General features: G+C 42.1%; 1 long non-coding RNA gene across 3 annotated transcripts in view; it reads right to left on the bottom strand.

Moving 5' to 3' along the window:
* Positions 1-14,215: 14,215 nt before the first annotated feature.
* The window catches only part of LOC102555263 (uncharacterized), a 117,637-nt gene continuing 114,776 nt past the window's right edge, over positions 14,216-17,076 (bottom strand). For all 3 annotated transcript variants that reach the window (XR_010063720.1, XR_010063719.1, XR_351343.5), the window contains exon 9: positions 14,216-15,778. This is a non-coding gene — a long non-coding RNA (uncharacterized LOC102555263). The remainder of the gene's footprint in view (positions 15,779-17,076) is intronic.

Genomic DNA, 17,076 nt, shown 5'->3' with positions numbered 1-17,076 from the left:
GAGTAATTTCATTAGCCACCCAGCACAGATGCGAGCAGGGATGATGTCATTCTCTTTCCCCTTGCTCTGAAACCTGAGTCAGGCGCCAGAGATGGAAACCGGCTTTGCAGACTCTAATAGGATTAAAGCTTCTGGCCACTGCTGATCAATAGATGGGAGCTGGAGGAATCCAACCCTCTGCCTCTCCAGCCCTTCCCTGGGCACAGCCTCACGAAAGCGGAAGGGGGCTCAGGTGGTTGCTTTCTGCAGATGAGGAAGGTCAAGATGGCATATCCTAAGACCTTGAGTTGTTTGCCGTTTCCTCTAGGACTCTACTCTGGAAGAGAAGGCTTATCATTCATACCCGGCCTTCCACGGTGGGAACTTTAGTTGGCTCGCACAGCCTCCATAATACAATCAACAATTTTGACCGCGGACTCTAGAATCAGGCACGGCCTGATTGGAACCTATCTCTTCCACTGGCCCCTGAAACAGCCTCAGACAGGTGATCCTAGCTCTGTGAGAGTCAGTTTGTTCACTTCTAAAAGAAGGACAAAGTCGCTTACCTTACAGAGGTACAGTGAGCACAAAGGAAGTGCACGTGGGAGAAGGCAAGTCCTGGTCTCCATGGGACTCTCTGCTCAGCCGTGGTAGCTGTTGCTTAGAAGAACTGATGGGCTGGAGAGATGGCTCAGCGGTTAAGAGCACTGACTGCTCTTCCAGAGGTCCTGAGTTCAAATCCCAGCAACCACATGGGGGCTCACAACCGTCTGTAATGGGGTCTGATGCCCTCTTCTGGTGTGTCTGAAGACAGCTAAGTGTACTCACATACAATAAACAAACAAATAAAATATTAAAAAAAGAAGAAGAAGAACTGATAACCTCTGATCAGTGGCTACCACTTTCTAAAACCCTGAAAATTCTAAAATTCCCCCGAACCTTTAGAGAGGAATTGGTTTTGGTTTGTGTTGTTTCGTGGTGTTGTTGTTGTTGTTGTCGTCGTCGTTGTCGTCGTCATTGTCGTCGTCGTGGTGTGGTTTGGGGGTTTTGTGTTGCTGCTGCTTGAATGTCTTTGGTTTCTTGTTCATTTTGCCTTTGTCGTCTCAACATCGCTCAGCCTTTCCAGCCTTTCGATCTTAGCACACACAGGGAGTCAGGGCCTAGACGGACTTATAACAACCTCCAAGCTTCTCTAATGAGAATTTCAATAACATGGCAAAACACAATGACCTCATCATCCCAATGTAGCAGCAGTAAAAAAAAAAAAAAAAAAATCAATGCTCCTTAAAAAGCTTGACAGTCAATCAAGGTCTAACCAGATATCTGCGAAAGTCAAACAGGTCCTTATTAAAATAAATAAATAAATAAATCTCGAGCCCTGTTTCACCTAGGGATCTCATTAGAGCTTCGCAGCAGCATCCCGATGAAAGCCGGGAGTTTTCATGTGAGTTGGCCGAGGGTTTTTTTTGTTTGTTTGTTCTTATTTTTGTTTTGTTTTTCAAACATGGTATCCCAGTGAGATTGGGGGCTATTTGTCTCCCCAGCAGCTGTCTCTAAAACACTTTTATTGGCTGTGTGTCCTCATCTGCGTTACCAGGGAAAATAGTCATCCACACATCAGTGTTATTCTACCCTCCCAGGGTGACACAGACCGTCTCCCAGCGAAAGCGCATGCTGCTTTAGTCCAGAGTAAGCTATTGAAAGGGCTATAAACACGTTTTATTTTTATTGCTTATACATAGTACTGCAGGGGTTGCAGAGAGCCTAATTTTAAGATAATGCATTTCTACTCTCTGATCCTTTTCCTAAAGCCTCATAACTCAAATGTTAATGTGAGGCCATTTTCCCTCTCTGAGCTCAGGTCATTTTAAGGAATAGCAACTGCCAGGGATCAGCCATTCTTCATGGCATTGGAGAGATATGATAATGGGGAAAGCATCGGCCTGCCCTTCCCCAGTGGCCTGTGCCTACCTGAAACCGTAGATGCCCTCAACTCCTAAACCAGTTTCTGCAAAGAAAAAAGAGCAACGGAGTAAAATATGCCCTGTGCTCCCTCAGCTTGAGCACTGAAGACAAACCAATAGTGAATTATACACTCAAGAACAACCGGCCTACACTGGAAACTCAAGCTCGGAGACCCCAGCCGTAGTCCTCAGCGGATTCACTTAGAGACTCTGAGAATATCAGCACAGGATCCTGCCCTGCCCCTGCTGCATGTTCAAGCACACACAATGGGAAAGAGTTAATGCGGTACAAACTACCTGCAGGTCCTCAGGAGCGTCCTTCAGCCTCCCTATTTCTAAGAACTAACACCTACCTCCTGAGCTTGTGAGGGTTAGAGGTGGCCATATATATAGTGGAAGTGTCTAGGAAGGTATGTGTATTGTGTTAATTTTTTTATTTAAAATTTTAAATACCTAGAACGTTACATCCTCATTGAATTAAGACAATAAAGAAAACTGAACCCCTAGAGAGATAGCCTACTCAGTTGGTAAAGTATGTGCTGTGTAAACTTGAGGACCCGAGTTTGGATCTGTATCACCTATGTAAACAAAGGGTATAAGGTATGCATCGATAGTCCCAGCATTGGAAAAGAAGAGACAGAGGGTCCCTGAGCCTCACCTGCCACTCAGCACATTACTGAGCTCTAGGATCAGTAAGAGACTCTTCCTCAAAAACATAAGGTGGAAAGGAGTTTTAAAATATCCAATATCAACCTCTGCCCTTTGCACAAGCATGTGTGTATACCCACACTCACACCACATACATATCACACCACACACACACATGCGCAAACACCACACATACCACACTTCACACCACACACACATGCAAACACCACACATACCACACTTCACACCACACACACATGCACAAACACCACACATGCCACACTTCACAAAACACACATGCACAAACACCACACATGCCACACTTCACAAAACACACATGCACAAACACCACACATGCCACACTTCACAACACACACACATGTAAACACCACATATACCACACTTCACAAAACACACATGCACAAACACCACACATGCCACACTTCACACCACACACACATGCAAACACCACACATACCACACTTCACACCACACACACATGCAAACACCACACATACCACACTTCACACCACACACACATGCACAAACACCACACATGCCACACTTCACAAAACACACATGCACAAACACCACACATGCCACACTTCACAACACACACACATGCAAACACCACACATGCCACACTTCACAACACACACACATGCAAACACCACACATACCACACTTCACACAACACACACATGCAAACACCATACATACCACACTTCACAAAACACACATGCACAAACACCACACATGCCACACTTCACAACACACACACATGCAAACACCACACATACCACACTTCACACAACACACACATGCAAACACCACACATACCACACTTCACACAACACACACATGCAAATACCATACATACCACACTTCACAAAACACACATGCACAAACACCACACATGCCACACTTCACAACACACACACATGCAAACACCACACATACCACACTTCACACAACACACACATGCAAACACCACACATACCACACTTCACACAACACACACATGCAAACACCACACATACCACACTTCACAAAACACACATGCACAAACACCACACACACACACACACACACACACACACACACACACACAATTTTTTTAATGGAAAAGGAAAGTCCAGGGGCCCAAAAAGAAAACCCTAGGCTTAGAAGGCTTAGCTACCAACATCAAATGATGATTGGGCCAAAAACTCAAACCTGGCCAGTGATCTGCAGACAAAAAGCAAAAGGATAAGATACACTATCCCCAACCAGTCAACGGGTTAAGTTCCCTTTCTAAATAATAAGAATTTTCAGGCTAATTTTTTAAATAAACTAAGTTATGTGTCATTTTCAATAGATACACTATTTACACCAGATAATATTTTAAAAATTGAAAATACAGCTACCCAAATTTAGATCAGGTCTGAATGTTTCTGTGGCCCCCAAAAGTTCATAGAATGGAATCCTAACACCCTCCCTGGTGGTGTTGCTCTGTAGAGATGACTTTGGGAGATGATTACATAATGAAGGTGGAGACTCATGGATGAGATTAGTGCCCGTACAAAAGATGTCTGAGGGATTTCATTTGTCCCCTCTGCCATGTGACAGCACAACAAAAAGACAGTGCTCTGGGCACCCACACAGGCCTCACCAGACATTAAATCTGCCAATTTAATGTGGATATTAGATTCATCAGCCTCCAGACTATTAGAAATAAAATTCTGTTGTTTATAAGCCACTTGAGTTTCCTAAACACAAAAAGCAGTAAGTGTGTGAGGTAAAATGTGTGTTAATTTTTTTCTATTTAGACATGTCATAATGTACACATATTGCAAAATATCACACTGTACAAAATACAGGTTTTCTGTTATAACAATGTTAAAATTGAATAGAAGCCATGCAGATCACAGCTCAGTCAACTCTCCATATGTATGAGTCTCTCATCCATGAGTTCTACCAGGGCTGGAAAATATTCAAATACAAAACTATCTATACTATCTACATACAGGCTTTTTCTTTCTTGACATTATTTTCTAAACAATATCATATCTAACAACTATTTATAAAACACTAACTTCATATTGTGTATTACAAGTGATCTAGGGGTAGTTTAAAGTATGTGGAAGAATTATATGCAAATATCGTGCCACAATCTACAAGGAGCTTGAGCTTCTGCGTGTCCTTTTGACGTTGGGACTATTAGAACCAATAGTTAATGAACACTGACAGCCAACCAAATGGACGACACTAAGCAAACGCAAACAAGAAGACATCAACGCGGCAACTTTAGCGTCAGCATAGACAGAGTCGAGGCGAAAAGTGCTACGCGCAATAAAGCAAGCTCTACGTTAATAAACACGCTGGGGCCATGACGCGTGTTAAAGCAAGCTCTACGTTAATAAACACGCTGGGGCCATGACGCGTGATAAAGCAAGCTCTACGTTAATAAACACGCTGGGGCCATGACGCGTGATAAAGCAAGCTCTACGTTAATAAACACGCTGGGGCCATGCAAAGCAACTGTGGGCCGCGACTCGAACAGACTGCCAGGTGCGCGGAGTAGTGGAATATTCGCCACGGTCCGGGCAAGCTCTGCATCACCTCACGTCTTCCTCCCAAGAGGATGGAATTTTGTACTTGGTGGAGCACCCAGGGTCCACGGGCGGTGAGGGAAGAACTAAAATCCACACCAGGCATTCTGGGGCCCTATCCTAGGTTTTTTTTACTATACTTTCTCCAAAAAGTAAAAGTAGTATTAGAAACGAAAAGGAAGGTTTGGGGTTGGGGATTTAGCTCAGTGGTAGAGCGCTTGCCAAGGAAGCGCAAGGCCCTGGGTTCGGTCCCCAGCTCCGGAAAAAAAAAAAAAAAAAAAAAAAAAAAAAAAGAAAAGGAAGGTTTGACAAAACCTTCTTGATTGCTTTCTTATCTTTCCTTCCATTGTGGGGATAGCAGAAAAGTTAGCAACCAACTCTAATAACACATTTGTCAAGTGCAAAATATATGTATATATGTAACATATAAATAATACATATTAATAGCGTCCTTTCAGGGCAAATCAGGATCTAGCTAAACAGCAGAGTTTTTTCAAATGTTCATAGAATATTTATTTTAAATTTATAAAAGAATTATTTAATAGGCCACAAAATAGCTCAGCAAATTAATACAGATATGATTATTATAAATCTGTTTGGATTAGAATAAAATTAAATACAAAACCTAATCTAGTAAATAATTCTATATCCTGGGCTGCAGAGGCGGCTCAGCAAGTAAAGGTGCTCCCCACATAATCCTCGTGATCGGAGTTCAAGTCCCAAAGCCCATGAAAACGTAGCAAAAGAGAAACAACACCCACAAGCTTTCCTCTGATCTCCACACCCATAATGTGCACTTGTGCACGTACGCACACACGCACACACACACACGCACACACACACGCACACACTCACACACACACGCGCGCGCACACACATGCACACACACGCACACTCACACCTGCACACTCACACACATGCACACACATGCATGCACACACACACTCACACACACACGCACATGCACACACACATGCACACACACAAATAAATAAATAATTAAAAATTATTAGATACTGGTAAAGTGAATATCAAGATCAGGTCAGGTTTTTGAAGATAATAAATTGGATAATATAAAGCAAGTATTTCTTTTGATAGCTGTAAGACATCTAAAAATCTGTCCAAAGAAAATAATTAAGCACCTAGGCAAAAATCACTGTTCATGATATCTCATTGCAGAATTATTTAAAATGTTTTTAAATTAAGTGATCGATTATTCACGCCATTGCCATAGAACTAAATGATCCTAAGCATTTAAAGCTGACTGGGTAACTGTGTTTGAGCACAGAAACACATGTGAGAGACACACTGACAAAAATTTCTCTGTGTGGACAGAGAGAAACATGCCTTTATCTGAAAAGTACTAATAGAAAAGACATAATACCTGCATTTATAAATGCATAAATCTTTTTCTAGAAATAAGCAATTCTATCTTTAAGACACAATTAAAGGAACTTCGTGTTTTCAACCTGGAAAATACATATAATTAGCACATATTTTATAAATGTTATTTTTTTGGTGTGGTAATTTCATTATAGGTTTATTTTTTATTGCATTTTCTTTTACTTACATTTCAAATGTTATCCCCTTTCCAGGATTCCTGTCATAAGCCCCCTATCCTATCCCCCATCCCACTTCCCCCTTCTTCTATTAGGGTGCTCCCCCTCCCCAACCGCCACCCCTTCCCCATCTCCTAGCCCTGACATTCCACCACACTGGGGCATCAAGCCTATGTAGGACCAATGGCTTCTCCTCCCATTGGTGCCCAACAAGGCCATCCTCTGCTACATATGCAGCTGGAGCCATAGGTCTGTTCATGTGCACTCTCTGGATGGTGATTTAGTCCCTGGGAGCTCTGGTCGGTTGGTATTGTTGTTCTTATGGAGTTGCAAGCCCCTTCAGCTCCTTCAATCCTTTCTCTAATTCCTCCATTGGGAACCCCGTTCTCAGTTCAATGGCTGGCTGGGAGCATTCGCCTCTGTATTTGTCATGCTCTGACAGAGCTTCTCATGAGACAGCTATATCAGACTCGTGTCAGCATGCACTTCTTCACATCAGCAATATTGCCTGGGTTTAATGGCTATATGTATATGGGCTAGATACCCAGGTGGGGCAGGCTCTGAATGGCCATTTCTTCAGTCTCTGCTCCAAACTTTGTCTCCATATCCCCTCCTATGAATATTTTTGTTCCCTTCTTTAAGAAGGACTGAAGCATCTGCACTTTGGTCATCCTTCTTGAGCTTCATGTGGTCTGTGAATTTTATCTTGGATAATCCAAGCTTTGGAACTAACATCCACTTATCAGTGAGTACATACCTTGTGTGTATTTTTCTGATTGGGTTACCTCTAAACTCAAGATGATATTTTCTAGTTTCATCCATTTGCCTATGAAGTTCGTGAAGTTATTGTTTTTGATAGCTGTAGATATATACATTTTCTGTATCCATTCCTCTGTTGAAGGGCATCTGGGTTGTTTCCAGCTTCTGGCTATTATAAATAAGGCTGCTATGAACATAGTGGAGCACGTGTCCTTGTTATATGTTGGAGCATCTTTTGGGTATATGCCCAGGAGTGGTATAGCTGGGTACTCAGGTAGCACTGTGTCCAGTATTCTGAGGAAACTCCAGACTTATTTCCAGAGTTGTTGTACCTGTTTGCAATCCCACCAACAGTGGAGGAGTGTTTCTCTTTCTCCACATCCTCGCCAGCATCTGTTGTCACCTAAGTTTTTGATCTTAGCCATTCTGACTGGTGTGAATCTCAGGGTAATTTTGATTTGCATTTCCCTGATGACTAACGATGTTAAACATTTCTTTAGGTGCTTCTCAGCAATTCAATATTCCCCAGTTGAGAATACTTGGTTTGATGTGTAGCCCATTTTTAAGAGGGTTATTTGATTCTCTGGAGTCTAACTTCTTGAGTTCTTTGTACATATTGGATATTAGCCTTCTATCAGATGTAGGATTGGTAAAGATCTTTTCCCAATCTGTTGGTTGCCATTTTGTCCAAATGACAATGTCCTTTGCCTTACAGAAGCTTTGCAATTTTATGAAGTCCCATTTGTCAAGTCTTGATCTTAGAGCATAAGCCATTGGTGTCTGTTCAGGTGTTTTGTTGATTCTTTGTATAGTGCTTTTTGTTTCTACTTGGTTCATTTCAGCCCAGGGTTCGATTGTTTCCTGCCATCTATTCCTCTTGGGTGTATTTGCTTCTTTCTGTTCTAGAGCTTTTACGTGTGCTGTCAAGCTGCTAGTGTATGCTCTCTCCAGTTTCTTTTTGGAGGCACTCAAAGCTATGAGTTTTTCTCTTAGCATTGCTTTCATTGTGTCCCATAAATTTGGGTATGTTGTGCCTTCATTTTCATTAAATTCTAAAAAGTCTTTAATTTCTTTCTTTATTTCTTTCTTGACCAAGTTATCATTGAGTATAGTGTTGTCCAACTTCCATATGTATGTGGGCTTTCTGTCGTTTTTGCTGTAATTAAAGACCAGCCTTAGTCTGTGGTGATCTGATAGGATGCATGGGATTATTTCAATCTTCTTGTATCTGTTGAGGCCTGTTTTGTGATCGATTATATGGTCAGTTTTGGAGAAGGTACCATGAGGTGCTGAGAAGAAGGTATTTTCTTTTGTTTTAGGATGAAAACAACATATGTTAAATCCAGTTGGTCCATAACTTCTGTTAGTTTCCTTGTGTTTCTGTTTAGTTTGTTTCCATGATCTGTCCATTGATAAGAGTGAGGTGTTGAAGCCTCCCACTGTTATTGTGTGAGGAGTAGTGTGTGCTTTGAGCTTTAGTAAGATTTCTTTTATGAATGTAGGTGCCCTTGCATTTGGAGCATAGATATTCAGGATTGAGAGTTCAGCATGGTGAATTTTTCCTTTGAGAAATATGAAGTGCCTTTCCTATCCTTTTTGATAACTTTTGGTTGAAAGTCAATTTTATTGGATATTAGAATGGCTCCTCCAGCTTGTTTCTTCAGACCATTTGCTTGGAAAGTTGTTTTCCAGTCTTTTACTGTGAGGTAGTGTCGTCTTTTTCACTGAGGTGTGTTTCCTGTAGGCAGCAAAATGCTGGGTCTTCATTATGTATCCAGTCTGTTAGTCTATGTCTTTTTATTGGGGAATTAAGTCCATTGATGTTAAGAGATATTAAGGAATAGTGATTGTTGCTTCCTACTTTTGTTGTTAGAGGTGGAATTATGTTTATGTGGCTATCTTTTTTTTTTGATTAGTTGCTAAAAGGTTACTTTCTTGCTTTATTTAGGGTACAGCTTCCCTCCTTGTGTTGGAGGTTTCCATCCATTGTCTTTTGTAGGACTGGATTTTTGCAAAGATTTTGTGGAAATTTGGTTTTGTCATGGAATATCTTGGTTTCTCCATCTTTGTTAATTGAGAGTTTTGCTGGCTATAGTAACCTGGGCTGGTATAACATCTGCCCAGGATCTTCTGGCTTTCATAATCTCTGGTGAGAAGTCTGATACAATTCTGATAGGTCTGCCTTTATATCTTAATTAACCTTTTTCCCTTGCTGCTTTTAATATTCTTTCTTTGTTTTGTGCATTTGGTGTTTTGACTATTATGTGATGGGAAGAATTTCTCTTCTGGTCCAATCTATTTGGAGTTCTGTAGGCTTCTTGTATCTTCATGGGCATCTCATTTTTTAGGTTAAGGAAGTTTCCGTCTATAATTTTGTTGAAGATATTTACTGGACTTTTAAGTTGGAAATCTTAGCTGTCTTCTATACCTATTATCCTTAGGTTTGACCTTCTCATTGTGTCCTAGATTTCCTATTTCCTGGATGTTTTGGCTTAGAAGCTTTTTGTGTTTTACATTTTCTTTGATGGTTGTGTCAATATTTTCTATGGTATCTTCAGCCCCTGAGATTCTCTCCTCCTCCTCCTCTTTCTCCTCCTCCTCCTCCTCCTCCTCCTCCTCTTCCTCCTCCCCTTCTCCTCCTCCTCTTCCTTCTCCTCCTCTTCCTCCTCCTCCTCCTCTTCCTTCTCCTCCTCTTCCTTCTCCTCCTCCTCTTCCTCCTCCTCCTCCTCCTCATCCTCTTCCTCCTCCTCCTCCTCCTCCTCCTCCTCCTCCTCCTCCTCTTCTTCTTCTTCTTCTTCTTCTTCTTCTTCTTCTTCTTCTTCTTCTTCTTCTTCTTCTTTTAATAAAGGACAACATTTAATTGGGGCTGGCTTACAGAGATTCTCTCTTCTATCTCTTGTGTTGGGGATGCTTGTGTCTATGACTCCTGATCTCTTTCTTTAGGTTTTCTTTCTCCAGGCTTGTCTCCCTTTATGATTTCTTTATTGTTTCTATTTCCATTTTTAGATCCCGAATGGTTTTGTTCAATTCCTTCACCTGTTTGGTTGGGTTTTCCTGTAATTCTTTAAGGGATTTTTTTTAATTTCCTCTTCAAGGGCTTCTATTTCTTTACCTGTGTTGTCCTGTATTTCTTTAAGGGAGTTATTTATGCCCTTCTTAAAGTCCCGTATCATCATCATGAGATGTGATTTTAAAGCCAAATCTTGCTTTTCCAGTGTGTTTGGATATCCAGTATTTGCTTTGGTGGGAGAACTGGGCTCTGATGATGCCAAGTAGTCTTGGTTTCTGTTGCTTAGATTCCTGCGCTTGCCTCTTGCCATCTGGTTGTCTCGTTAGCTGGTCTTGCTGTCTCTGACAGTGGCTTGACCCTCCTGTAAGCCTGTGTGTCAGCACTCCTGGAGACTGACTTTCTCCCAGTGGGATCTGAGAACAGAGTGCTGCGTCACAGGGTCAGCTCCGGGAACAGGCAGAAACTGGAAAGATCCTGTCCCAGACCGTTCCTGGGTTCCTGTGCCCTGGGGGCTCCAGACAGGTCCCTTGGAGCAGAAGTGGTCATCTTACCTCTGCTCTCAGGTGTGTCAGAGCCCCTGGAGACTGGCTTTCAGGTCTGGGCACAGGCAGAGATGGGAAGGATCCTGTCCCTTACTGTTCCTAGGTTCCTATGATCGGAGGGCTCTAGGAAGCTTCTTCCTGGGCCAGGAATCTGGGCAGAAGTGGTGGTCTCCCCTGAGCTTTCAGTATTGTCTGCACTTCTGAAAGTTCAGCTGTCTGCCCCACGGGATTTAGGTACAGAGAGCTATGGGACTGGGTCAGCTCCAGGCACAGGCAGAAACTGGAAGAAATGTTATATTTTTAATATAATGTTATATTTCTAATCAGAAATATACAACAATACTCCAAAGGCAAATTGTGGAGAGAAGGCAGAGTCTCTATTCTCTCTAATGAAGACCAAGTTCATGTTCCACCTCCAGGTGCTCCCCTGGGGACACTCCAGCAAAGCACTGAGTGAAAGGGTAATGGCCTCATGGGAATCTTCCTAAAGTCAAAGACAGTTCCCCCTTTAAGGTCAGCCTTAGTGCTATGACAGTAACAGCTTCATATGTGGAAACAAAAATATATTCCCTGCCCCTCCCTGAAAGAAGGCCTAGTTTCCAAGACATCACCCTGTCTTCCCATTGGCTTACAAACTCGGCCTCTTATTCCCCATCTCAGAAGACTTCTGACGTGAACCTCCCTCTAAGTCCAGATTCAGAGCCAGGGTAGCAAGAATGTTCCCTGAGTCTACAAAATCAATGTCTCTGCGATCTACTTCCCACGTCCTGACTGAGAATGCAACCATGATTAGGGGGTCCAAGTCATCCAGCACTTTTGCCCCAAAGACAGTGCTTTAAAGCAGGTAATGAGCATGAGCTATTCAAGCCAGAGACTAAAGGGGCTTCCCAACATGACTTCAGGTGGCACAGAGCTAAGTCTGAGTGCTTCACACACTGAAGGTGACTGGCACAAGTCTAAAATTCTGGCCTAGTGAGAGAAGATGGACTCTGGGTAATTCCATGCAATAGCTTGACTGCTAAGTGGAGGGGTACTTAATAATCCATAACTTCTCTGAGTAAGAGAACATGCTCAGCTGTCCCATCATTAAAACCCACAGCAGTGTTAATGTGGTTCCTCTGTAGGGCTCATCAACTGGACAGAGAGTCAAGTCAGGGTGGATTCATTTTTCATCGCTTCCATTTACTCTTTATTTTGTTCCCCTTCCATTGTTCATAGACCGAAGTGGCAAGTATGGCTGACAAGATACACCATTTCCCAATCTTTTCCTGAGCGTTTCAGGGGAAAGTAGAAATAATTTGCCTCTGATCAGTCTACCAGGACTAGAAGAGAAGGGCGTAAACACAAACAATTAACTAGAGGTTGAGAACAGTAAGGGCCTGGGAGAAGAACAAGGTTGTAAACGTTAAGGGGCTGTTATTGTTCATCTCATACTGTTCAGAACTGGCCTCAAAGTGATCTCAAGCTAGAAAAATCTGAAGCATGACCATCTGAAGGCTTTAAAACTTCCCAGTTTGCCTTAGCGGGCTACAGGTGGCCTAAGGAAAACTTTCTGTGTGTTGGTTTCAGCTCATGACACCACTGGCTAAGAAAAAAAAAATGTACTGCTGTATGGGTGAACGCCTGCATGAAAAAACAGATGCACTGACAAATAGATGGAGAGAGGAAGCAGGTAGAAAGACAAGCAAATTGGTAGGAGGTAGGTAAGCAGTCAAGCAAGAAAGTTGTGACCTTCCTGTTCCTCCTTCCTCCTCCTGTATAAACCCAGGCATCAACCAAGGAGAGCCCAGAGAACACAACTGTTGCTTCTTTGTACCATAAGTTTTTCTCCTGTCTTCTTTTCATACAGTTTTATGATTGTATTTATTTACCTATTTATTTATTTGGGGAGAAGGGTTCACCTAGAGGTCAGAGGGCATTGTGCAGGAGTTGGTTTTCTCCTTCCACCATGCCAGTCCCAGGGATCACACTCAGTTCACCAGGATAGACAGCAGGTGCCTTCCCTTCCTGAACTACCACTCAGAGCATCCTTCCCTTGTCCTCTTGGCCAGGACTCACTGTATCCTTCCCTATATCCTGCTCCACCATTTCTTCCATGCATCCTTGATCTCGTCCTCCCATACACTAATAAGCAGAGTATAGTTGCCCAACCTTCTTTCCCTCAAACTAGACTCCATTTACTCTCTCACCCATTTCTGGACAGTGCCTCCATCATTCATGTCTTGCTCAGCACTCACCCACTACCACTACAAGTTTTCCTTACTGTGTGAATAGTTTGAGTGAAAAATGGCCCCCATAGGCCCATGAGGAGTGGCACTATTAAGTGGTGTGGCCTTGTTGGAGTAGATGTGGCCTAGTTGGAGGAAGTATGTCACTATGGGGGCAGGATTTGAGATTTCAGAATCTCAAGCCAGGCCCAGTGTCACTCTCTCTTCCTGTTGTCTACTGATCCACCTACCTCGTGGTAGCTACCTGTGTGCCAGCCACCATGCTTCCCACCGTGATAAGAATGGACTAAACCTCTGAACTCAGGCCCAGTTAAATGTGGTCACAGTGTCTCTTCACACCGATGGAGCCTAAACTAAGCCATACTGTAACGTCTGGCCTCTGCTAACATGCCTAGAAACTTTATCTTCTATGATAGCTTCTTTCATTTTTACTTCTCCAATGAACTTTCCTAACTCCTTGATTTTTAATGTATTCAATAAATATTTTATCCAATAAATATTTATTGAGAATTTATTTTTTTGGAACTAGAGATACAGGGAACATAAAATGAGTCAAGAGCCTAATGAGATAGATAGCAATAGAGCCAAGTCCATTAGCCAGTGGAACAGGATAAATGTGATCCTTCATTCATTCACAAGAAGTAAAGGGCTGGAGAGTGAGTTTAGTCAGTATAGTTACCATGCAAAAATGAACATCTCAGTCTGATGAACCCAACCATGTAAAGTATCAGGTGTGGTGATGTGTGTTTGTAATCCCAGAACCTGGGAGAAGAATCCCTGGGGCTCACTGGCCAGCTATCCTAGACTAATCAGCAGACTCTTGGTGTGTGTGTGTGTGTGTGTGTGTGTGTGTGTGTGTGTGTGTGTGTGTACAGTTCTGGAGGTACCTGTGACCTCTACATACATTCATCCATATAATCATACACTCAAATTCTCTCTCTCTCTCTCTCTCTCTCTCTCTCTCTCTCTCTCTCTCTCACACACACACACACACACACACACACACACACACACACACGCACACAAATAAATAAATTCTACAGATGTTAAATATATACTAAAGAGCTGGCTGAAGAGATGGGTCAGTGGATAAAATGTTTGCTGCACAAGGATAGACCTGAGTTTTGGTCCCAAGCACCTATATAAAAGCAGAGGTTGGTAGCATGCATCTGTAACCCCAGTACAGTGGAGGGTAAAAAATGATAAATCCAGGAGTGTAAGGCAGCCAGTTTAGCCAAAGGAACAAGTCCTGCTTTAGTTAGAGACTTTAGGGATAGAAAAAGCAATAGAGCTTAATGGGCCATCCTGGTGGGAGTATAGAAGACTAGAACACCAATAGAAATGCAGACATTCTATCCTGTCTCATAAAGTTTCAGAAAGGAATGACAACTTTATTAGGATTTGAACTAGAAACATATTCATATTATATTCTGGCAAAAACAAAATCTGGCTACATTGTGTCTGTGTCCTGAGAATTTGTCACTATATGCCGCAGCAAATTTGCTTGGTGGAGTAAATGTCAGAACAGCACTGCATGGGAGCTGAGTCGTTGTTACATCTCACTGTTCACATCCAGGTTCACAGGGAGAGAGGCAAGATGGTAAACACGTCACTTGAGGGGGGACGTGAACAAAGCACTAACAAGGTGGGGAATGGGTCGGGAGATCTGATGAGTATTATCATTCCTCTGTCAGCTATTTCATAGTCCTCTCTTCATGCCTTCCCTGTCATGATGTACTATATAGATTTCCAACCATTAATCCAAATAAATCTCTTTGAAAAAATGTCTTGAGAGTACATTCCACCTCCTTCAGAATGGCTGTCATCAAGAAAACAAATGACAACGGATGCTGGTGAGGATGTGGAGGAAGAGCAACACAGATAGGCAGGGTAAGTACAAACTTGGGAAGCATCTATATAACTCACTGTGGGGTTCTACAAAACACTAATAGAGAACTCCTAAGTGGCCCAGCTATACACTCCTAGCCATAACCCAGAGGGTCTATAGAAATAGCCCAGGAAGAGACATTCACATCTACACTTATTGAAGCACAGTTCACGATAGCTATAAAATGGAAGCAGCCTAGATACCCATCAACACATGAATGGATATGGAAAATTTGATTTGTGAACATAATGGAATTTTCTGCAATGAAGAACAATGAACTCATGACATTTGCAGGAAAATGGATGCAACTGGAGATCATTATGTTAAGCAAAATAAGCCAGCCTCAGAATGACAAATTCTGCCTGCTTCCTTTTATATACAGAATCCAGACTGAAATGAGTGTCTATGTGTACGATGTGTGCACATGCACATGTGTAGATCATGAAAATAGACATGATCAAAAGGGACAAAGAGATATTAAGAGAGTCAGGGGAAAGGAAAGACAAGGTGATAGAATACATATACATTAAAATAGATGTGGGCGTGGGGATTTTAGCTCAGTAATAGAGAGCACTTACCTAGCCCATAGACCTGAGGTGGGTCCTCATCTCTGAAAGAAAAAGAAAGTAGAAAGGGTAAGTAATTCACAGAAAGAAAGAGACCCAGCAAGAATAGGGCAGAGGGATGGATGGGAAGTGGTGATGAAAGAATATATATATATATATGTATATATGTATATATGTATATATGTATATATGTATATATGTGTGTGTGTATGTGTGTGTATATATGTGTATATATATATGTGTGTGTATATATTTCATATATATCATTCATATATATCACATATATATCATTCATATGTATGAATGAGAATATTATGATTAAACCCATCATTTTGTATGTCAACTTTAAAAATTAATTTTTTCATGGGCATAGTGGCACATGCCTTTAATCTCAGTAACTGGGAGGCAGAGTCAGACATATCTCTATGAGTACAAGGCCAGCCTGGTCTACATAGTAAGTTCTGGGCTAGCCAGGACTACATGGTAAAACTCTTAACCTTATTTTTATTGGATATTTTAAGAATTTACATTTCAAATCCCCTTTCCCAGTTCCCCCCTCTCCCATGCCCCTCCCCCTTTTCTATGAGGATGCTCTCCCTCCCTCCCACTCACCCACTCCCACCTCAACACCCTGGCATTCCCCTACTCTGCAGAAATGAGCCTTAATAGGACCAAGGGTTTCTCCTCCTATTGATGCCAGATAATGCCATCCTCTGCTACACATGTGGTTGAAGCCATAGGTCCCTCCATATGTACTCTTAGGTTGGTGGTTTAGTCCCCGGGAGCTCTGGGGACTCTGTTTGGTTGATATTGTTGTTAAAAAGAACATCTTACTATTTAAAATTGATTTCTTTAATTACTAGACGGGCTTGCCGCTCCTGTCACATTTACTTGTGGCTTTTGTTTGTGCTATGTGACTAGTGTTTTGTCTTTATTTGAATCCATATCCTATATTTTTCCTGGTTTAAAAATGTTTTAAGTATTATCGTTATCATTTAGATGTGTGTGTGTGTGTGTGTGTGTGTGTGTGTGTGTGTGTGTGTGTGTGTGTGTGGAGAGAAACAGAGACAGAGAAAGTCAGAGAAACAGAGAGAGAACAATGTTGCCTATATTTTTATCTTTTTAAGTGGATCTTTAACAAGACAACAAGTGTAGAGAAAGTCAAAACACAGGAGGAAGAGAATGGGGGAGCTCTGGGGAAGGAAACAGCATTGTCTCCAATGAAATGATGCAGGGGACTTACTAAGAAAGAGACATGAGGGAGCTGAGGAGATAAGCTACGTTGGGACCTTTGGACCAGCATTTCAGATGGAAGGCGAGGGGCTTGACAAAAATGCTTGTT

Source organism: Rattus norvegicus, chromosome 2 (genome assembly GCF_036323735.1).
Source record: "Rattus norvegicus strain BN/NHsdMcwi chromosome 2, GRCr8, whole genome shotgun sequence".
NCBI classification, from domain to species: Eukaryota; Metazoa; Chordata; class Mammalia; order Rodentia; family Muridae; genus Rattus; species Rattus norvegicus.
Note: the sequence above shows the minus strand (reverse complement) of the source record. Positions and strands in the feature narration are given on the sequence as shown.